We start from the raw sequence: 25,054 nt of genomic DNA on the forward strand, positions 1-25,054 counted from the left end.
ACAGGACAGCAGGAAGCTGCAGCAGCCGTCATGCTGTGATTCGACGCATAGATGCAAAAAAAAGTTGAAAGTAACTTCATGTTAATAAAATATTAGATCTTAATTTAACAACATAACATTGCAAAAGAAAAATTAACATTGTTGAGTATGTTATTGTAATTTACTAAAGTAGTAATAAAAACAAAGGCTTATTGCATAGTTTTCGTTCACGTTCGCCTACATCGCACGTTGTATATGAGAATAAAGGGTATAATTACTAAGTTTTCTTGTTTAAAAATCACGGTTTGGGGTTTAGAGGAAAACAAATGGTAAAATGCGGAATACAGTTTTTTTTTTCGAATAAAGAGGAAAACATGTGAATTCAAAAAACGTTTCTATTGACACCAAAGAGTACTTTTCGCCGAGAAAAGTGGAGTTACAATGTTTGCGATCTAAAGTGATGATAGAACTAGAACTTATTTTTTCAGTTCACCTGCTGTTGAGTGAAATCGTAATTAGGTAAATGACTCCTTGACATGAAAATAACTTTTTTTTTATAATCGTTATAACAAAACCGTTTTTTTTAATACAGCAATATTTGTAGGTGTACTTACAGTGAGCAAAAGAGCGCAGCAAGGTGTAAATTTTTTGGTTTTTAAGAAACAAAAATATTATTTCTATCATATCCCAAATACACATAAGTACTTAAAAAAAAAATACACACTCTCGCCTTGTACTAATGTACCCCCTTGCGGGGGTACTAACATGTTATTATTTTTCTGGTGACCTCCCCATATCCCTTTGCCAGCTACGTAACCTTTTGTGACACCCTGTATATGCAGAGTTCTGCAAACTACTGTTCTGCTTTTGAAACACCAAAAAAAAACAGGTCGTCTAACTAAAAGGTCACGTGACCAAAAAAAAATTATATGAAGAAGCGTTTTTTTCATGAATATAAAAAATTACGTAGGATAAAAGTTTTTCAGAGTGACGCCTGAGTAACGCCCTTTCGGCTAACTATACTTTTTTTATTACACGGGGGCAGAGTTTAATACAACACCCTGAACTATTAAACTCTGATAATATTTTCGCGATTTTTTTACATTCTGATTTCATTTCCTGGCTTAGAAATAACATCAATAACATGCTGCACACGTAGGTTTCGGCATAGTATTAAACCCTTTTTGCAACAACCTGTATAAATATCGGCACGGGTACGACTTTATATATAATTAATTATTAAATATTAAAAATACTTTCAAATAAAAATAAATATTTTCGTATCACAAAACAATATTACTTACTTAGTATATTTTTAACAAAGTGGCATGTCTTCACTTTTATGTTTTCGAGTACTATGTTAAAATTTCATGTCATTGTCCGTAGAACGCCCCGCATACCTCAACCCCCCCTCACTAGATTTGACAGATTCTGATTTTCTTCCAGCTTTAGTGACAGCCTTAATAGTCATCTAGCGCAAAAGAAAAATAAAGTTTTCCGTGGTTGGTGTTGTCCACAGTCCTAACAATATCAATCTGATATGTGAAACTGTACTGTACCTACTTACTTACCCTCGTTTTTATAATTACTATATGACGTGTAAATTATTGAATTTATGAATAAATGATTGAAATTGAAACAGTTTTATGTACCTAGATCTCGATTCTACCAGAGCGGGCCAAGTCAAATTGAAATCTTTCTTTGATTTGATGATCTTCCGTGGACTATATTATGTTCCCCAATATCAATTTGTCTGACATGAACCAGTTGTATTTAGCTCTGGATTCTACCAGATTGAACCTTGCGGTCAAGTGGCGAAGATTTACAGCCACATTAAGGCCGTTGGCAGGAGATGCAGCCAGAGTCCATTATCATTAGTTGCTAGATTGGGTGCACTTGCATGTGTTCGCTTATTGACCGCGAATCGTGAAATAGTGATGATAGCATCCAACATAAGTACATAACCTACCTATAGGTTTTTCATTAGGTTTGTTCATGTAGGTACTTTTTACATGTTTGTATAGAGGGAGGCTTTGCCTAAAGTCTCGATTAATATTTCGGAAAATAATGTTCATCAATGAACATTGTTTTCCTAACCTGGTTTACCTAACCTACCGCAGCACTGGCTACATCCTGTTCCTGACTAAAGTTTAAATTCATTAAAGGTCTACAAAAACGATCTTTCGAATTTATAATATTTCCGTAAATAAAATAAAAACTGTAAAAAATATAAAACCGATTTCAGATCCGGGAACTGAAAAGAGGGGATGTTTTTTAACCTAACCTGTATCCACGAATCTTCTATTCTGACTCAATGCCTGTAAACGAACATGACAAAGCGAAGCAATCAATTCAATCTAGAAAAATCCAGCTGAAACATTTCCAAAAATTCGGAAATTCTAGGGAACGTTGGGAATTCAAACTTATCAAAACAAATCACTGCAAACGGCTCAACAACAAAGGCTGGTACGAAAGAGAGGGATGCTGAAACGGAACGAAAGGGGAAACTGGGCCAGCCAGGGGTCAACTGGGGTCATGCTCCAGCCTGCTTGAACTAGGACACACAGGTTATCTGCGGATGAAGCGGGAATCTGTAGGTGGCTAGATGCACTTTTATGTACTTTCCTATAAATAAGTAAAAAAGGGATATTGGGATAAAGACAAATTCACGTTAGCAAGCCACAGCAAAGGGACGTTTGAAAGTTTAATATAACATTAATATAATTATAACTAACCAAACAATCTTTATGTAGTTATGGTTATGTCATATATTTGGCTCCAAATCTTTGACCATATGACTCTAGTATCGGTCTTGTTTCTGAGAGTTTATAGCACAATACAGGGTGTTCCAGTTGGCACAGCGTCGAGGTCGCCAGGTCAAGCGGTGGCTTCTCAAAATATAGGTCGCCGTTTGTTGTTGCTAGGCGGGGCGGCCTATATTACATATTTACCTTCACTTTTCATCCGGCTGCATGGGAAGAGGACAAACAAACCTGTGACCAAAATAACCTAACTGCAGCGTTCAATCTACAGCTAGGGCACAGTGGAAATATTTTTGCGATATAAAAAAATATTAAGTAGGTACTTACCGGAAATCTGGAATAAAACTCTTATACTTAAACAAAACTTGAAATAATTCTTTCAGTGCAAGCACGGTTTCCGTTATTTCATTAAGGGTCAAAGAACAGAACTTAAAAGAACATTTCTTTGCTACTAAGCTGTAGTGTAGTGTAGGGCAGATCTTAGCGACATCAAATATTTACTGCACATTCTCAGAGAAACCCAACCTCACGCTTTTTCTAAGAACGAAATGGTATTAAAGTGTACTTACTGAATTTTAAAGATCATGCCGCAAACTGCTATTCAGGGGGACAAAAAATAATGTAAGCTGAAAGTTTCTAAACAACTTTAGTTCTTTTAGAATTTGTCAAACAATGGCAATGAAGTCTACTTTTAGACAGTATACTGTCAAAGCAAGAGAGCAACAGATTTAATTTCCTTTAAATGTTTGATGCAAGTCACCCTAAAAAGTCTCATGAAAAGTTTGGTCATAAAATGAAATGACAGTAACTATGTACATAAATATACCTATTACTAGAAGTACGTTACTACTGAGCTGAAGTATGATGAGTCTCCATCAGGACCTGCCCCCCCTCCAGGTCAAAACCCTCGATCCTCACCCCCCTTGGAGCAATACCCTCTTTGTGGCTTTTATTACATTTACTAGGATTTTACTAGACCCGTAAAAACTAGATAGAAAATCGTAAGTGGGAGCTTCGTAGATAAAAATAAAAATGAAACATGATGGATGTGCTAAATACTTATAGAGAGAAAATTTACTAACTATATTTCACTTTTCAACGATAACACTGTCTAGTTTTTAGTTAGTAGGTTCTAGTTTTTAGTTAGTAGGTTATACAGTACCTAAATTAAAATGAAATTCAGTTTTCCGCAAGTAAATACAAACTGAAAATACTCTATCTTGCTAGAACTCATGAAATTGACTCAGTAATGAAACTTTTACGCCATTCGCTACTATCCCAGTGAATGCGACTCAAGAATTCTATTCCACTGATTCTGCCATTCCATTCCAAACGGAGCTGGAAAAATAAACATGAACTTATAACTTTTCATTTCAAGACCTTATTCTTGACCAAGATACATCATCATCAGCGATCTTGTAGAACATGTTGGCGCTCAAAGTAATACAATGGTAAATTGTATAGGATATGATGACATCAGTAAATTTTTGTTCTCTTCCGTTCGTAGTGACCTTTGACATTACAACATCATCTGACCTTAAGTTTCCTGGATTCCAGTGATTCAATTTATTACCGGTGAAAGTGAATTTAAGTAACCAGCTAGAGTAACTGAAATTTAATTGTCACCTGTAATTAAATCATTGGTTCTATAATAAAATGCACAACAGTATCTCGTCTACGGATCTAACACTAGTCTAGACTCTAGACCGAGCAACTCCTGTCTAGACTTCAGTATTACTTATGTTTAAAATTATTTTCCCAATAACGGTGTCTGGTTTATTCACAGGTATGGCTATGGGTGGACTGGCTGAACTCAACTAGGAATAAGGTAGGAATAATAAAACTAGTAGACACAAAACGAAGATACTGAATATGGAGACGGGGGTGGCGGTGAGACGTCACCTTCTTGTTATACGAGAAGAAATACAGTATCAGTCTATTTTGCAGACATTTTATCATTATCAGTTATTTACTTAGGTACATTGTCATTTGCATACAGTTTAAAAATAAAATACCGTTTGGTAATAGAATAGCTTATTAACGTATTTGTCCTTTATTAAATATAATACATCGATTAATTACGGTCTTTAACAATTAGTTAGTATCCACTTCCGTTGTCAGGACTTTATAGTTTTACTGTAATAGAGATTTACTGTAATAAAAATAAGAACCAAATAAAAAGGTAAGTAGGTATAAGGTTCTAAAAAGTTTTTAGCCAAATAAGGTAATTTGTAGCCAAATAAATATTCAATTAAAAACCATTATCTATAGATGATCATGATGGATGATATAAATATCAGACGATACAATTAAAAGATGCTGACACTATAGAAGCAAATAAACAGACATAGAAGCAAAGCAAATAAACAGACTCGTAGATAGATACACAAGTGAAACTTTTATCATCTCTCTTTGTCAGTCGAAGATGAACAACCACCTCCGCAAGTTAGCATTTTTCAGTTTTCAGCGAATTTCGTTCCGTAATTTTTCGGGGAAATTCGTCTGAATCACATCACAGGGCGTTCACTTTTCAGAATACAACAGAAAATTCTTGTGCACAAAGTTGAAAATGGCGTAAATTACGTTTCAGTTTAGTATGATTAGTAGTTCCTGCAGCAGACAACAAAGGCAGAGTGCATGAACCAGACTGGCTTATATACCCCGACGTCCCCGACATATATTATATAGCTATAGAGTATAGCGAGGGAGTAAATTGTTGGGGTTTACATTGTAGACAATATTTAAATAACTTCGTGCGAACGTGTTCTGTATGAAATTTAATAACACTGTTGAAATTACTGTTTTTAAATAATAAATTACTAAGTATAACGTATAACACATCTATGCCATATACCACGGTATAGAGTTCAAATGGTCCATTGTTGCATGGCCGGGCCGGGTCAAAGTCTCGCTAATGGATGGCACTCGATAAACTCAGCACACACCTGTAGGTACTACTGTGTACTTACTTGTATAAAAGTTGGCGTTGTATTTAAAAAAATATACAGTATCATAGTCGGGATTCTAACAGACAATGTCGTCAAACATATCACACTACACTCTTTCATTGTGATATGGTTTGTTTACGAAATTATTTGTCTTACAAAGTACCTGTTACCTGTAGCCAGTGCCTTTACGGTATCAAATTATTATCAACTATGAAATGAAACCCTTTACCAGCCAGCTCGCATCTAAGAGCTCTTTAGAATTGATAAGGTTTCCTTTAAATTGATTTGAAAGTTCTTATAATAGTTATTTCAGGGTGGCACCCGTACCTTCAGTAGTTCCCTTTGTTGTCTGCCCCCCTCCACCCACTCAGTCTCGCCCAGCACCCTGTATATAGCACCGTCGCGACGTATAACTCCTGCTTCCGACGAATAGATGTTTATATTGGGAAGTCAGTGCCCGTGGTGGTACACAGTTGGTGTGCTTTACAAAAGCTCTTTTACTGAAATGAGTACATCCAATGACAATCTACGCAATAACAGCGTCATACTTCAGTCTATATCACTTGAAGTTAGTTGTGAAACAGGCAGTAAGGCAGCAGCATTCTTCTTCTTTTATGAACATGAAGCCTACTTTGTGAGCTGAGCAGAAGCCCGGTCATAAAGTATACAACTTGGGCAGGGATCACAATCCTGTGATTATTGGACATTTAACAAAGATTGAATTGTTTTGTTTTTTTTGTTTCTGTGCTAACTGCAGTATACATCATATGGAGGTGGTTCTTAATTATTCTAACCTTCATATGCCAAGCCCACGGGTCTACGGGTTGACATAATACACCTAAAACGAGAATAGGAAGCAATCCCTTCCTTATTGGCACAGGCACTTCAATAGAATCCTATAAAATATGAATCCTTAAACTAAGGAACTTCTTCTTGACTAAGAGAACCAGGAGTTTTTTTCTATGATGATTGATGATTCTAATAACTACACTCACGGGCAATGAAAAGGTTCCACTGAGAAAAACACACATTTACTCCGAAACGGAAAAAGCTGGCTTTATGACGCGTTCTGCATCATTGAAGTACATTTAACGGAACATCAGGATATTACCAACTAAACACAATCATATTTTGTTCAAATTTTAAATTTAATGTTAGAATTTTTTTTGTGACTGGAACTATTTCATTGCCCGTGAGTGTATGTAGGTATTATTTACATTTATTGAGAGTAAATTTTATCATAGCCAATTTATTCGTTCTTTAGCCGGCAAAAGGTCAAACCTCTGCTATTTTCAACGATACGCCCCTGTCAACTTGCAGGGAAAATTCCTTTTTGAAATGAGACCCGACTCCGTGGATTTACACAAAACAACGCTCGTTTCTGACAGCCTGATGGATGTGCTCTAAAATACATCTCGAAATTGAAAAGCTAATGTCGTTATTACGAGTTCTTTGCAAAGGAAATTATTATATTTTTTGCCGGTTGCTAGGCGAAAGGATAAGCCGGTGTGTGTGATGCAAAGATGTTTTTTACTGCTACGAATAATTTTATTTGTGTACACTTACATAGATTGGTAGGTAGTTAGGTACTAACTAAACATATTAATTTTGAATCAACAGTGTTTTTGTTTAAAGTAGGTCTATCGCTAGGTAGAAACATAGTTTAGAATTTTGTTTACCAATTTACGATGTTGTTAGTATGTTAAGCATTTAATTAAAAAAAAAATGAATTACCTAGCCAAAGAGGACGGAGTTTATTGATTTAAATTAGTGAGATTGTTAATCGTTCAAAATTTCATGAAATCAACTGGTCCAAAAATAGACGAATATTTTCCTCATACTTACATAATTACAGTTATAGGTACTTACCTAATATAGTACAATGGTTGAAATATCCAAACCAAAGATTAGTTTTTTTTCCAAGTCGGGGTTTTAGGTAAGCATATAGGTAAATAATAGCAAATATGGTTAATTTTTATCCCTAGAGCATACCTACCCGAGATAGAAATAATAAAATACTATTTTTGGTTTGGGTCGACAACGCTCATTTTTATTTGCCTCTTTGAGTTAATTTCTCAAAGGAGCCTTGAATTCTTACCCCCTTATTCATAGAGAAGTTACAATACGTTTTAACTAATAAACTGTTTTGTCCCTCTCCGACAAAGAACAATTTGTTTCTTGACAGAGAGGGACAAAACAGTTTATTAGTTAAAACGTATTGTAACTTTTCTATGAATAAGGGGGTTAATATATTAAGAACACTCGAGGAATCCGTACCTCAGAATGAAAATGGATTATGGATCCTCATTCAATTGCTTACCATATACACAATATACAGGTCCAACTAATGAAGCTCTAAAAATATTTCATTGGTAGGATGCTAGGATTTGAACCCACATCCCATCAAAACACGCTACGTAACCGTGGCTCCGTAAATACTTACACAGCATGTAATTTAAGTAATTAATTTGAACTTAAATTAGCTAAAATGTACAACTTACAATCTACTAAATTGTTCAACGCTAGTAGAATTCATGTATATTTCATCGTCGTATATTCTTCAGCGGTGTTCCTCGCACATCCATTTGAAGCTGAAGTAATGTCTGTGGAATAAAGCACCGAACCGTTTGGCTATTCGCCCACAGCGTATTCCGATGCATCCGCCCATTCTGTTGGGAGTTGTCACGTAACCTGTAAACCATAAAGCCACTGTGTTTGCTAACTGGTACAGAGTGTTGTAAAAATACATAATAAGTAGCTACTTACCTAGTAGTTAAGCCAAAATGCATTCAAGCTGGCAAAACAAATCTTACTGCATAAAAAGGCTTGAATCTCTGGATCAAAGGATCTGCAATGGCTTTTAAATAGGTGAAGCATGATGATTCATGATCATGAGAAGAGAAGCTAAAAAAGTTTAAGTTCCTGAATTAGTTTCAAAACTACACACACTTGCATATATTTTAATTTTTTCCAGAATACGGTAGTGGCATGCACTCTGTCGGCGCCCTCCACGTGCCGTCGTCGCCCACGAACAATTTGTGGTATTCCTGTCGGTATTCCGTAGTAGAACTGCATGCAGAGTGCAAGTTTTTACACAGTTCCGAAAGTAAACGCGAATTTGTACTGCGCAGCAGAGTCGCCATATTATGTACTAGCTGTTCCCGCGAGCTTCGCTTGGCCTTACGCTTTAAAAGTTTTCCCGTGGGAATTCCGGGATAAAAAGTAGCATATGTAAAAGTAGCATCTTTCTCAGGGTCTAGAGAGTCTAGACCCTGTGTGTATCAAATTTCATTCAAATCCGTTCAGTAGTTTTTGCGTGAAAGAGTAACAGACAGACAGACAGACACAGTTACTTTCGCATTTATAATATTAGTTAGTAAGTTAGGATTAGGATCTAGCGGTACAAGCGCTAAACTACCTACACGCCATGCAAATTCGGTTAAAAACTCTTACTTGGGCCCTCTGGATTATCTCGGACCATTTAACAAGTCCACCAACCCGCATTAGGCCAGCGTGGTGGACTAGGTCTAAAACCCTTCCTTCAATGGAAGGAGACCGGTGCCCCAGCAATGGGGACGTGATGGGTCGTGATGAAAATTTAACTTTTCACTGCTCGAGCGGCGTGGCTCCCACTATGCCCTCTGTTTCTTGGTGATGCAATAGGTGGAAGAAGTCGGGTAAACAAAACTGCCGTACGTTACCGCACGTATTTATTGTATCTTGAGCAGTGAGCACTCTTGACTAAGATACATATATAGCCATCGCTCAGGAACCAAAAACAAGGTTTTGATTTGTAACAAGTAGTTTATTTCACTGCAAGATAAATTATGTATACCTGCCTACTTAGATTTTTTTATAGTGTACAAACTTAAGTAAGGATGACATATACATATGCACTCACGCAGAACTGCCTCTGTGGTCTAGTGGTAGAAGCTTCGCTTCATGACCCAGACGTCCCGGGTTCGATTCCCGGGTGGGACCATCAATTTGTGTTTCTAAATTGTGGTTCTAAGTTTGGTTAGGACATAGAAGGCTGATCACCTGATGTCCGAAACAGTGAAACGATCCATGCTGTCGGATGGGCATGTAAAGCAGTCGGTCCTGCGCCTAGCTCTCTCCAGTCGTGTCGGTCAATCCGTCCCATTGGGCTATGATAGTGATGGAACAGAGAGTGCTCCTGTGTACTGCGCACACACTTGGGCACTATAATCTACTCCTGCGTAGATGGCTGATCTCAATTGAGATTGGCCGCCGTGGTCGAAATTCGGCTAGGAGGACATTATTATGCACTCACGACTGTAATCCCTGAAGGGGTAGTCAGTAGTAGAATTCATTGGTACAGGCCAGGATTTGAACCCACGGCCTCTCGATTGAGAGGACGAGGCCTTTTTGTTTTCTGCCTTTACGACGCGACGCGGCGATGATTTGAAGTATGTCTTTGAGTCTACCTTACCAACAAAATATAAGTATGGATTTTTCCGCAATAAGTCAATTATTATTATTATTAATTATTGATGTACTTACAAAAAAATATATATATTTGTTTACACAAATATACAACTAATTTACTTTTTTAGAATTTCCTAATAAACAGTTCCATCACATTCGCCTATTCCTCACTCCCTTCCCTTCCCCCTGTTTCACTTATTTTCGCCAGTGAACGCTGGTCCCTCCCTGCCGGTGCCCGGTGCAGGTCAGAGCTGGTGCACCCAGGTCGTCGCCCGCCGGTCGTTCACTCCGGTCGGTGTCGCGACGAGCCATGTAGGTGTGGCGAGGAATGGACGCGGCAATTTAGAGCTGTGGGCCAATAAATACATTGTTAACTCTATACATTGGCATTGAGCGTTTTTGACATTTGATATCCAAATATTTGATGACTGCAAAGGAAAACCAACTTTACTTACCACTGCAGCGATCACAGGATTCGATATTATTTTCGCATCTACACAAACATATGGAAAAAACAAATGTCACTTTGGGAACTGACTTTGCCTTACATTTTGACAGTGGTAGTTCACGAATAATTTTTGGCCCACCCTAATCAATAATCCTTAAACAACATTGCTATCTATCAAAACTAACACAGTTTGTATGGATCTGGCATGTTTGACAGATAGGCGATGATGCTTCTAGAGCAGTTTTCCTCTTCCCGATTACTCTTAAATAATATATATATTGTCATCAACCCGTAATCCTTCACTACAGGAATGGAGGGCTCTAGCTCCCAAGAAGTTCAACTTGCCCTCGGCTTTCCTCATTCAGCCACAACCGGCTACATCTCTAAGGTCGCCGAAGACAGCCCCACGCTTGTATTAAACAATACAATGCTGCAATTTTAGTTGGTCCTGAAATACCACATCAGACCGGGCCCATTATTAGGTACTCTCAAATCTCATAATACACCACACAAGTACTTAGGTACACAGTCCAGTCGCATCAATCCATATTATTGCGTCGAGACACATTCGTTCATTTGCAGTCCTTTCTTTACACACTGCCATTAGTCACTATCACGACGACCATTACTCACACATACATAGTTAAAGGGTAAACCTAGTATAAATATGTCCTATAGATACCTATAGACAGTATATGTAGGTATGCACTCATAGTGAGGAGCATGCATATGCATAATTACCACTTCGTCATTCCAAAGCCAAGGGTAGACACTAGACATAGTTATATGTACTTATGTAACTCGCTGCGAGTCACCCACTTTTCACCCTAAATGTCGTATCCCAATCCTAACTAATCCTAACTAATATTATTTAAATGCGAAAGTAACTGTGTCTGTCTGTCTGTCTGTCTGTCTTTTACTCTTTCACGCCAAAACTACTGAACGGATTTGAATGAAATTTGGTATACATACGGCTAGACCTTAACCCTGGAAAAGAACATAGGCTACTTTTTATCCCGGAATTCCCACAGGAAAACTTTTTAAGGCGAAGCGAAGCGCGCGGGGCAGTTTCAAATATTTTCTAATATCCAGAGGATATCAGAAGGACACGGGGCGCAGAGCAGAGATTTCAGCAGCAATGCCTGCAGGAGACTGAGATTAGAGGAGAATGATGATTTTAAGACATTAGGGCAGATTTTTCAATAGCCAGATAAAAGTTATTCGGGGAATAATTCTGATGCTGTCGCGTCTGAATATTTGTAATAATACTACAACCTTTACTTGGAGAGCCATTTCGAAGCTGTCAACGATAAAGTTAAATGTGTTGGTAGGAGTACCTACCTGACGACGATGTAAGTCGAAGTTAGGTAGGATTAAGTCATGTAGCTCTAACGTAGTTATTTAGCAAAACATTCAGTAAAATATTAGAAGTAATTGGCTGCAATTAGTTAGCACAAATGTTCAGGAATGTCTTTTGTATTTGTTACGAGTTTTTAATGTGTTTACTCGAGAATACCTCGCAATCATACGTTAGCCAAAAAATCCGTCTGTTGAACGTACTTACAAAGGCATTTCATATACCAGTTAAACGACTGGATTGTTTAAATTACTAAACATTATGGTAAAAGTCTGCTTATTTATTATACTTACTTATGAAAAATTAATGTAATAATGCTTAGATATTCTTTTCGTCTTCTTTACTTTATTTCATCAGCATCATAGTAACTGGACTGGCTGGACTGACGACCTTAGACGGGTGGCGGCTAGTGGTTGGATGAGGAAGGCCGAGGACTGAGTGTTGTGGCGCTCCTTGGGAGAGGCCTATGTCCAGCAGTGGATGATAATTGGCTGATGATGATGATTATAGTAATAAATCACATCACCTGAGAAAGTTTATATGACGGAGATACTTATATTATTTTTGGAATTTTTCATAAGGTTAAAGTTATATCCCATTTATTAACACCATTATACAACATTTATAGCATGAAGTCCAGTAGATATTTAAGTTGGAAAAGTACAGTGACGTCAATGCTATCATATCGATTTTGTTTCAATCGCGCAGTGGAAGCCACCATTCTCTTTTCAATCAGTCTCGTTCATGTTGAAAGGATAAACCTTTAGGTCCTCGTACAGTCAGTAGCAGCACAGAATATGAACACACTTTCTTCACCTCCACTACCAAGACGACTTAGATTTACCAGCAGCAGCATAGTCCTTTATCAGACAACAAGGCTTCTCTGATCTGAAACCCAGCAGAACCAGTTCAAGGCATCGTTCAACTTCTAAACTTTGACCAGCCAGCGACCAAGTCTGTTCAAACATTATGCTAAAGCCATTACGTACTTTAGAACTAGTAAAGTACCCAGGTAAAGCATTTGCCTAGATAATAATTTCGGACTGAACGGCAAGAATTTTAGGAGAATTAGGTACTGTTCAATGAATCTACTCCATAGATTTCACAACCGTATAAAAAACGCAGGTGATGATAATCAGAAGTCAGATCCATGGTCCGCTTACTACGGTGATATTGTGAGGTCGATGAACTGGATTCAATACCCGAACCGACCAATCGATTTAATTGCTCTAAAGAATAATGATAACTCGAATGTATAAGCAATTTGCAACAACTCCATGGAAAGCAAAAATCTAGAGTTGTTCAACACGACACGTGAAATAAATATTTTGCCATATTAGAACAAAGGAAATATATATATACGTCAATAATTCGCATAAGTGTTGATAAATGTATTACTTGTTTTAGTTTATGAACAGATAAAGATTAAAGATAATCAAAATAATGAACCTAAATATTATTTTGGAAAGGAAAGAAAAAGAAAGCAGGAAGACTTTGATAAACTTGAGATAAATTATAAGTTTTGGTAAAGCACAAAGAAAATGGCAGCATATTTGATTAAAAAAAAGAATTCTGAGAAAGAAAGGCCGCTTTTTATTTGGAATTTTCAACAAGTGTCGGCCTTGCCGTATGTGTCAGTGTCACGGCTCAGGACATTTCTGTTTCACCAACTGACTGTCTCATTTACCCATTTTTTTCAGGAGTACCCTTTTCAGGTTCAAGGCCAGCCAGCGAACGTGCGTGCCAACGATCTAATTTTGTTGTTGTCATATTTTACCTTACAGATATGTAATGTTACTGTAACTTTGTTTACAGGGGAAGTGCGTTGTCCGCTCTCTTTCAAATCAGCATGACACTACCTAGAATGTGCCGCCGACACTTTAGATATGCGCTGATGGAGCGGCCACGATAAGCCATTGTTATTGTTTTGATGCCATTTCGCGGCCGCGTGACGCTTTCCCCATTTATTTAGCTGCTAGCGATTCTCCGCGGAGATCGGAGAGTTCGTTCGACTCAATGTTTACGTGTTCATTGACACGGGTCGGTGTGTGTGTGCGGCTGTGCGTGTGGGTGTCGGCGCATGCGCGGCGGCGAGCCCTCCCGCTCTTTGTTGACAAGCCACAGCTGGCCGAGTCCCTCGCTGCACTGTGCCCGCGAGGTCTGCGCAAGACGCACGCTCCACGCGCAAGCTCATACAATCTTTACATCGCAATCGCCAGCTAAATTTAGTGCACTTGTTTTTCATTTTTATGCCACTTGTGCGCAATATCCAAGTGTTCAGTGAAGTTTTGTGCCCAGCATTCGTCTGTTTTACGGAGATTTCTCTGCAACTTCTAAAATTACACGTTCGCCACTGTACTGCGCCAGAAGGTAACCTTTTGTTCTTAGCACGGTGTATTTATTATTGTGGCTTTTTATGCACTAGCTTCCACTGGTTCATTCCTCAACTCCACTGTTTTGTTTCTCAATATGATAGAAGCATAATCGTCTATATTAACGATATGTTTAGTGGTTACTAGTCACATTAGATTACCACAACACGATTTAATCATACATTTACGAACATTTAATAATACCATGGCGTCTTTCCTCATACGTAATTCGTTATTTATCTATAAATTAATCAACGATACTTTTAGTTTCAACTGCTTTGCGAAAATCACTAGGTACTTATCAGAGTAAACACATAATCAATCAATACAGAAACATTGATTTTTCAAAAATTATTTGATCACACAAAAACATTAAAATTATTATAGAAAGGTTCCTCTCGATAGCGCGAGAAAACTGGGTCAGATTCAAAGTACCAGAGCGGCAGGATCATTAGGTTGATTTCGCTCACAATCTCGCATCGCTAATGAGATGTTCTGTTGGAAAACAAACATGTGACCAGAAACAGTTATAATTTGGATGCTTGCTATAGCCGTAGAAGGCGGATAGCGGTACCTTCTCAGAACTCTGCAGTGCTGGTAGGTCGACTTACATGCAACGGTACTTTACACCGTATCGCACATGTGCCTTTACTTAAATCACATTCACTTGACACTATGACTCAACAAAAGTTCGTCAAACTTAAGAAAACCGGTGTTATGATTTTACTACCATTTTTAAATTTCAATGGTCTTCACCGTTTTTTTTGTTGCTCATAGAACTTTAAATCTCTATTCATTAGCTGACAGGTATAAGTTTTTTTTACCAATCCATTCAATTACGAGGAGCGTGAAATCGGTAAAAGAAAATACTCTAAAAGTGTATCTCTTCTTCTCCATATCCGCTTTGTCCAAGTAACAAAGAAAGACCTCCACTGCCATTTCACTCGATCAGGTAAATTTATTTATTCCTCCTGTTACGTATATCCTGGGGTCTGGAATTACAATTACTGTTGTGTGTTTTGTTTCATTAAATAAATTAAATTCTACTTTCCTTAAAGCTTCTTCAAATTCTTATAATATATCACAAATATGGGTAGGACTACTTCCTTCCCATATTTGTGATATATTATAAGAATTTATTTTTAGTTACATTTTCACCCACGCATTTAGACTACGGTAACATTTTGAAGAATTTTATTGTCTGTGTTAGTTATGTTGACCTCCTACACAGGTATGGCATATAAAAACAACATGACTGTTGTAGCAATCTAAAAATAAACAAGTGAAAGTTCTGGCTTTAGTCACTTCTAATAACTTATCTATAAATAATTAACTTAAGTTATTTGTTTTTTAAACAAAAGACTCAGTTATTGTGCAAAAGTTTTTCCATTTACAGAATTTGATTTTTTACAAGAGACTTACGTAAGATTATTATTCAGATTTAGTTATGTGAGTATAGTGAATTCTATAAATATTATTTGGGCACCGTCGTAATTCTTAATCCTTTCAAAGTTACACAACCGATAACTTTCACATTTTAGTCTTAACTTTTTTCCGAGTAAAATTTGAGGTATTGCCAACATTTACTGGAACATTATTCACTGGGGACAAAGGAAAGTGAATCGCATTCGGATTTTACGTTCGAATCCAGCTCCTTGTGGGAAAAGGAGCTATCCATTTTCGTTTCTCTAAAACTTGATAGATGTTCTCCATCCAATTAATATACTTACCTAACTATTATAACTATAATGATATAGAGACAAAGAATCGTATAATTTAAATATCATTAGCTCCGCAATATTATGGTCTTTCTTCTAGAGAAACATTCTAGATGTTTATTTCTGTAAAATACTGATGATCGGTCTAAAAAAATAGTTTTTAATTTCAACTACACTCAACATAATGTAAATTCAACCATAGCACGACAAGAATCGAACCACCAAACCGAAACATAACGTGAGCCAAATCGATAATACCCCATACCGATTGGACGTAGTAGATAATTGAGGATTGTCAAGTTTTTGCGTCGTCTTCCATGAGTGTTTCATGACACATCCGTTCCATACTTCCATGGAACATGCGGAATCGTTTACATGTGCTCATAAAGGCGAATCGATAGCTATCAATATTGGAGCTGGTAATTACGCAGCTGCACGACTAATTGTCTGTAGAGCTTCATTCCGTTATCATAATGCCCGCTTGTTGTTTTCCTTCACTAACTTATGCAATTCATTCTCCTTTGTGGTCTACATGTTGTGTTTACATTTCAGTTTTCCTCGAATCTCTTACCGGTTTAGGTGCTGCTGCTGTGTTATTATCTGCTTTATGACTTACAGTTTCATCGTACGAAATTGAAGTATAAAAAAACAGAGTGTGTATTTATGTTCACACAAAACATGAAAGGTTTGCTGACCTGATTATAATTCAGAGCGCACGAACGGATAAAACAAACCTATACATAAAATATACATATTTAAAATAAGGATTGATTTCCGTTCCCATTACAATTTTCTTGGTTATAAGTTAATACCTACATATTTGAATTTTTAATACAGACCAAAAGTATAACCTACAATGTCCTAAGGTCCTAAGAGTGATGATATAGGTACAAAAGCATTGCAAGAAATTGGTTCCAAGTATTTTGGCTGATATCCAAGGGCTTAGGGAAATGCCTGGTATAAATTTAAACCCTTTGTTTGAGCCCTGTCGGCCTCTGCAATCTGCGTCGTGCCTCACCAAAATAAAAGACATCTTGAACAATTTGCATTTCACTCCACACAAGAGTGCCACTGGCACTGATTTGATGATGATTCTACACTGAATGAAATAAAACCGGACAGCCTAAAGTGTTGTAGTAACGTGTATTCATACTATTTATCGTTATAACGTGTAACTCTAAAATTTTAGTAGAACAAACGGTCTGCCTGTGCGATTAAATTACAGCTATACCCAGAACAATCCACAAGTCGTAGTTAAACGTAGTTTTTTCTCAAAACAGTTTGAAAGTGCTGGATTAAATTCACTTCCATTAAGAATTTCATTTCATTGTTGCTAAAGCAGTGTCGGTCCGAGATAATGAAATTGCGTCGGTCGCTGCATGCGCCGCTTCGCTATTGCGCATTAAGTGAGCACCTAATACCATTCCAGATGTAAACTGTCTCCATTCTGTCTAGACTCTAGACCACCTAAATTTATGAACGTCTCTGTGAAGACTGCGGAACGGCAAAGGATCTGCGATGCTCTTGTCTGCAGGGACTGCCTGCCAAAACCAATAAGAATTTTAAACTTTTATTTTTCATAGAATTAGTAAAAAATCGATATTGTCTACCATTTATGTATGACGCATATGCTACTACTATTTAAAATATTTATAGTATTCCATTATACATATACCTATAACTTATTTAACATAAATGCACAACTGCACAGTGCAAGAATTTAGCTATATTCATCACAATTTTGTTTAGTACCTAATCAGCCTAAGTAGCGTTAAATATAGCTCTTTTAAATTAACTAAGCACATACTTGAGTGTAAATTTAAAAGCTTTTTTATTTTTATAACGTCACTTATTGTCGGTCGCCAACACTTTCTGAACTTTTCATTTTATCTAAACAGCTTTCTTTACTATATTCGTAATCGTAGCTCCTTGTCGACACCAAACTTTTCCAAAATACGTTTAAACTCTAAATAAGAGCGATATTTCTCATAATATTTTTTCCAAATGTATAATTTGATATCATTTACATTATCTGGTGTATACTTTTGCTTCATTACAATTTATACGAAACCGCTACTCTCCGCTACCGTTATTTACCTCTAAAATCTTTTTAATTTTGTGAAAGCACCGTATGTTTAAATTACTACCAACTTATTGTTTGTTCTCAAGTATTCATTGAGTATCTTCCTGATATCATCATACATTAACTTGAATGAACTTACTAACTAAATGTGAATAAGTTTGTATTTAATTACTTATACTTACAAATTATGTTTATCCGTCTTTTACGAATTACAAGCATTTAAAATGTACGCCTCCATATGAGTCATAGTCATCACATAAGTATAGTTTCAAGCCCAGGGCTCATTTACCTCTAATCTTATTTTATTTACATTGTAAGTATCGATCCCCAAATAGTAGATCTACAAACATTGACCTCAAGATGCTTGGATCAAGGCCGCGTCAGTTCATCAAACAATCTCGTCTGCCCTGAACACATCCAAAGCATGGCAGGTATTCAGATTCAATGACCCGAGACAACGCAGCTCATATTGTATGCTTGGAAAATCGATTCTCTCGGCGCGATGTGATTCGATCATAAGAAAATCGCTTGGACTTATCATCTGCTTCCCCATCACGATTAGTGTTGCCCAAATTCAGTCTTGGTCTTGCAGTCTTGGTCTTGTTCTTGCGTTTTTGCAAGACCAAGACCAAGAACAAGACCGCGTATTTTTAGCAAGACCAAGACCAAGACTGACCGTGCAAGACTTGAGCAAGAACAAGACATAGCCTGCAAGACTCTTGCGTCTTGCAGAGCGCTATTTCACTGAGTAGTTAGGTGTAACAGTTCGGTGTATAGGTAAGTACGCTTAGGAATTCTATGAGATGCAAAAAACTGTATCAAAGAAAATGAAAAACTGGACCTATGCGCATTACGACTAATACCATAAACATAGCGAATAAAAAAATATCTATTAAAATCAAAAAGTAAACTTTAATAAATAGTAATAGACTAATAGGTAATTGCAAGACTTGCAAGACTCTTGCTGCAAGACCAAGACCAAGACCAAGACTGGGAGCGCAAGACCAAGACCAAGACCAAGACCAGGTGTATTGGCGCAAGACCAAGACCAAGACCAAGACCAGGTGTATTGGCGCAAGACCAAGACCAAGACTGGCTAATAGGGCGTGCAAAACCGGAAGGTTTTCAAAACCGGTTTTGAATTTTCGGTTTTCAGCCTCAAAACCGGGTAACCGGTTTTTCACCGGTTTTGATATTACTTAAATATTTTTTGTCATACAGTACTAATTAAACAAGGAACCCATATTCTTAGATATAGATATCCACAAAACATACGAATAAAACATTTTTTATGATATACTTACCTATTTTTAATCAACCATATGACAAATTAATAATTTAGTGAACAGGAAAAAAAGTTAAATAAGAATTATCATAGTACTTACTGTTATCACATCTAAAAAAAGTGTGTGGCACCTTAATGGTGTTTTTATATCGTTCTGTTATCATAAATAATTGTATATTTTAAACATACAGGCAGATTTTGAAAAAAAAACATTTATCGTCGGATTCTTACGACCACTCTATAGTAGCAGTAAGATGATGAATGTTTTTTTGATGTATTACAGATTTGTTCATATCAACGCAACGAAAGAAAGCCTAATTCATTGATGGACACGACTGCATTTGATTTGACGTCCTCAACACTTCATGAAAAATTCCATAACGTCGAATGCAGTCCCCGCACTTGGCCTAATTATATTTTCAACAACGGTCAATGCAGTCCTGTTTTACCTAGAGTTTGTATGAAGACCACCTTGTTGTGCTTTATTGGGCCAGATTTCAACGTTATAATTATGTGCACCCAGAGTACCTTTTTTTCACACAGCAATAAGTTTTCATACAGCAAAAAATGTGAACTCACACGCACACATCGGTCACTGACGTCGTGTTTGCTTTACTGCGCCTAGGCAGAGTGCCGGCATGTGCACCAGAAAATCGTCACTCAATTTCCATACAATATTTTAGTTCTTTTTTATGAGTTTCAGCATTAATCTAGTGTCCATCAGTGTGCCAACCGATATACAAATTCTTTTATTTTTAGAGTTTATGGGTTCAACTTCTAATGTATGTAAAAAAGTATATAAAAATACGATCAAAATCGGTGAAAACCCGGTTTTCGGTTTCCGGTTTTGAACTCTCAAAACCGGTTATGAAAAACCGTGATATATTGTCCGGTTAACCGGTTTTCCGGTTAACCGGTTAACCGGTTTTGCACGCCCTACTGGCTAAGTCTCGTCTTGTTCTTGCATTTGGGCAACACTAATCACGATGCATGCGGTCATTACGTCAATGACTTACCAAAGTCATTTCGATGTCAATATTCTGATGTTTGTTGGGTTCGCTTTAGTGTAAACATCGAGCGATCTAGATAGGACACGACTCTATCTACAGAGTTCATTAGCACCTTTTCCCACATATTATAATTCTATTTTCGTCGTAGATTTTGAGTAGAAATACGAATTACGCGAATGTTTATTTATATACATATAATACCTGTAAAATATTACGTTGCTTCAATGAAAAGAGGTGGAGAAAGCGACACATGCACTATATGCACGTACCGTATGAAAACAACTATAAGTTTACATATTTGTTACAGTACTCTATTTAATTTATATAGGTAAGTACCTAGGTAATTTAATTGAATGCAATATCACAATTCGTTCCACAACAAGTGAAGTTCAATTCAACCTTGCACTAAAATAAATCAATGACGATTTTAAATAGTGAAGTGATCGGATCGCGCTCAAGCGTTTTATTTCAATTAGGTACTAGGTAAGTAGTTCCAATATCGAACATTTAATTTTAATTTTAGACAACGTGCACGTTATGATACGATCTCCCCGCATTCATTTTTACTACATGTTGCAAAAATGAATTGTAAATATTTCGCTGGTTTTTACATTGTTCAGATTGTCACTAAGACCATTGCCACTGCCACCTAGAATGACCATTATGAAGAAAATCTGATCTGAACAAAGAAAAAAACAGCATCTGTAAATTACTGCAGCAGTAGCATGGTTCGCAGGACGCCATGGACGCACTACACTACAAGACTGTAATAATATGTATGCTGTTGGTGTATCTACCTATAATAAATAAATAAATAAATAAAAGACGTGAGATCTTCGTGGGCCCAATGCTACTCTCGAAGCATCTATTTGGAATCATGACTTGCACTTATGATAATAGACCTGTTTTGCATTACAACAAAACAGATATTATGTGTATGAAGAAACACACAGCGTTGAGTGAAGAAGCAATTATTTGATTTCTTAGTATAAATAGGAAAAAATGGGTTTTTACATACCAATCTGCTGTATTTTCCTCTCTTTCACTTTAGCCAGTGGACAGTGCAGTCTAGAATCTGGATTCTACTCTGTGACGCGCTGTCAAATTTCTGACATAGTAGTCTTCAAAACTCACCTGCAAGCCGTTGCTGCAACGCTGTGTGTTTCTTCATACACATAATATCTGTTTTGTTGTAATGCAAAACAGGTCTATTATGTGTTCTTTCGAAACACACAGCGTTGAGTGAAGACTTGTTTGTTATCTGCTGGTGAAAGAGATTAGAAAATCTAAACGCTATGTGATCTCCTTTTTAGGTAAAATATACCTAAAATATAATAAAGATTCCTGTTAGACAACATCATAGTTGTAAAGGAAACATACTTAAAATGTACCTTCATCATAAAGGTACTTGCAGCTAAAAGAAAGAAAATTAATTAAAAACAAAATTTATAAGTACATAGGTACTCTAGTTAATGATCAATAGGTGTGTATCCACTACATACCTAGTGTGATACACAACATGTCACATACTTACCTACACTTATGATCTGTAAGTATGTTGCTAATGGGATCATAAATCATACCATTATTAATTTAAGTAAGTATAACATAAATAAGCCAATTTCTTATCAAATTAAAGTTAGAACTAGTAAAGGACCAATCCAGGTGTGAGGAATACCTAATAGCATAGAAACAGACAATAGAAAATATAAAATTTTACATCATTGTCTTTATATAAGTACCTATCAATTTGTATTACATAGGCCCTCTAGGTAATACATAACCATAGGTAATTTGTACATATTAGGTAGTCAAACATATTATTAGGTAGTATTCCTTTTTAGTTGAAGTAAAATTGATCTTTATAAAGCACAGAAATATGGATTGTATTAGACTTATGTCACTGCACCACCCTTGCTAGGTAGTTGAATAGCCTACTGCAATAGGATTACATGACAGCTGTCTATGTGTACACTATCATAATTTTCCTTTTGAGATATACATGGGTGATGACTAGTCTCTAGGTACACGAAAAAATTTATAGATGTAACTACCAATTTCAATCAAACATGACTAATTTTACCAAGATTTTACAGGACCAACAGTCTTTAAAAAGTCAAGCCTGCATGTAGGTAGCAACCTACTTAAGTAAAGGGCCAGTTAGAATAGAAACAGCTTTTGTACAGCTATTAGGCTTACACCCTTCTCTCAGGTTGAAATATAAAGTTTCAGAACCGCACATGATCTCTATCTATACTTGATAAACAATTTACTACTGTAATATAATCCACCATAAATGCAAGTAAACACTTTATAGGGACTATTCAATAGCCTAACCAATGTGGATAATTGGATAGGTATTTTCACAGCCATCAGTCATAGGCTCCACATGATGTAGGTATATGGTATACATATAAAAATCAATATAATATAAGCACCTTACCAGATAGATCCTTAGAAAGGCTCATAAAGGCCAAATATTAACACAACTTGGTGAACAAAAGTCCAGGACAATAATAGGCACTTAGACTTGTAGCTATCTCATGTTTGTACTCTCCAGAGACTACAAACTTGTGCAATGTGGGTATTAGAAAGCTACCTGGGCAAAATCATTTGACAACCACCTGCCATGTGGGTACACTAGGTCAGGAGTACTCAAATCCGGGCTCAAACAATATCAGCCAACATAGTGGTAAAATATGTGCTGTGGCATACACCTTGTATAGGTGATATTAATGCCAATGTCTACTGAATAAACATTCATTCTGAAGTCAACTTTACTGTTGTAATCACTGAGCTCTTCCTTATGGCAAGCCTGTGTTAGCTATTAAGACCAAATTAAATTCAGAAAAAATATGTATTGTATGCAATATTAAGTATAGGCACAATACAAGAGCTCACCTTTAAGATAGAAGATATGAGATCTCAGGTTATGTCTTTCAAGAAAAGATCCCTGAAAAAGTAAGCAAGTTACAACACAATATATTAGATTGAAAATGTGTAACTCTAGCTGCCAAGGCGCAGACGCTTCAACATCAACCCATCACGTCCCTACTGCTGGGGAACGGGTCTCCTTCCAATGAAGGTAGGGCTTGGGCCTAGAAAGCTGCTTTATCAGCTTTCATTATGTTTGGCCACTGCATATCAATAATCATATGTCCCAATAGCACATGGCCTCCGCGGCAACAATCTTGTCATTATGGGTTTAGCCAGAAACCGTTAAGTGGTGTTATTTGTAAAAATAAATAGGGATGTGATGGTGGTCCCATGCTATCCCCACTGGAAAGGGAGGATCTCCCAACCTGTTTGGACTGTGCTTTGTTCTGGCGGGCAGCTGCTTTGGTAAACAGGAGAAAAAATTGGCAATTCACCTTTTTATGAGTGGATTATGCCTATTATCAGTTTTAAACTGTAAGACTTATGGATGCAATCATTGATTGAGTATTAAGTATTGAAACTCCCATAAATTCTTGCTTAAAAACCCCAAATAGCTACAAAGTCAAGGGTATGACATGAACAACTTTGAAAAAGTTATAATCATGAAAAAATATTACAGATAGAAAGTAAACAGTTAATTATCTTTATGTAATAATAAAATAAGTACAGTTAAGTTCACCAGAGCCCATGGCTTTTCGACTGGTTAAAAGCTATACAAATGGTTGTTAAACATCATAATATTTGCATATATAATTGCAAAAACTTGGTGGCAATGCATTTTAGTTTACCAGAGCCCATGGCTTTTCGACTGGTTAAATGCTATATAAAGCGGTTGTGAACCATCATAAACTTCGCATATATAGGTATCCCATGAACAATGTGTGTGAATAATTGCAGATACCATATAAGATTTTACCTCTCCGCGAGGAAGGTTCCAGCAATTATGCAAATATAATATAATACATTTTACTTCACCAGTGCCATAAACAGCATTTCGACTGGTCAATGTATTACAATGAACTTATAAGTTCAAACCTTCATAAACTTTGCATAAAATCCCCAATAATTAGGTACTTGAAGATGGGTCCGACACCACCAATGTGTGTGTCATCAATAATATTGCAGTTAGTAACTGCTACATTTAACTTTCCGAAAGTTTAATGAAATTATGCAAAGTTAAAATACATTATGAGATGATCCATGAGTTCATCATAGCCAGTGCCTATCAGCATTTAGACTGGCAATGTATTTTGTTGCTCTGTCCATTACACCCGCATGTAAAAGGACATAATATGTATACCTAGGTAATAGGTAAATAGGAATAAAAAGGCCACGAGCCAGTTTAAATCCTGTGGGTGAGCAAAAAACAACATATTTATATGTATACATACATGTTGTAAGAAGTTATTATGGTTAATAACTAAGTCAATATGGTAAATAGGGGCCCCGAGCCAGTTTTAAATGCTATGTGAGCATAAAACAACATGTATACATATAAGTTGTAAGAAGGTATTATGGTAAAAAACCTATAAGACAACAAAAGTTGTAAATATAGGGATAAATATTAGCCAAGAGATTTTATAAATTATAATCTCATCAACCCATCCGCTAGGTCAAACTATGCTACTGGCTTAAGCCATTGGTTGCAAGTCAATATTGTCAACCACAGCACTGCATGTCATATTTAATTTATTTTAAGATGACAG

The 25,054-nt window shown here is 36.6% G+C and overlaps 1 protein-coding gene across 3 annotated transcripts in view; it reads left to right on the forward strand.

The window, feature by feature from the left end:
• LOC105381330 (protein yippee-like) overlaps positions 1-25,054 on the forward strand; it is a 61,005-nt gene that overhangs the window by 13,667 nt on the left and 22,284 nt on the right. The window contains exon 1 of one of the 3 annotated variants that reach the window (XM_011551031.3): positions 13,978-14,313. The exons of 1 other annotated variant lie outside the window; for it this stretch is intronic. The gene's annotated coding sequence lies outside the window, so the exon portion shown is untranslated. Of the gene's footprint in view, positions 1-13,977; positions 14,314-25,054 lie in introns of those variants that run through there. One more of the 3 variants, XM_011551032.3, reaches the window with a different exon arrangement.

This window comes from Plutella xylostella, chromosome 8 (assembly GCF_932276165.1).
Source record: "Plutella xylostella chromosome 8, ilPluXylo3.1, whole genome shotgun sequence".
NCBI lineage: Eukaryota > Metazoa > Arthropoda > Insecta > Lepidoptera > Plutellidae > Plutella > Plutella xylostella.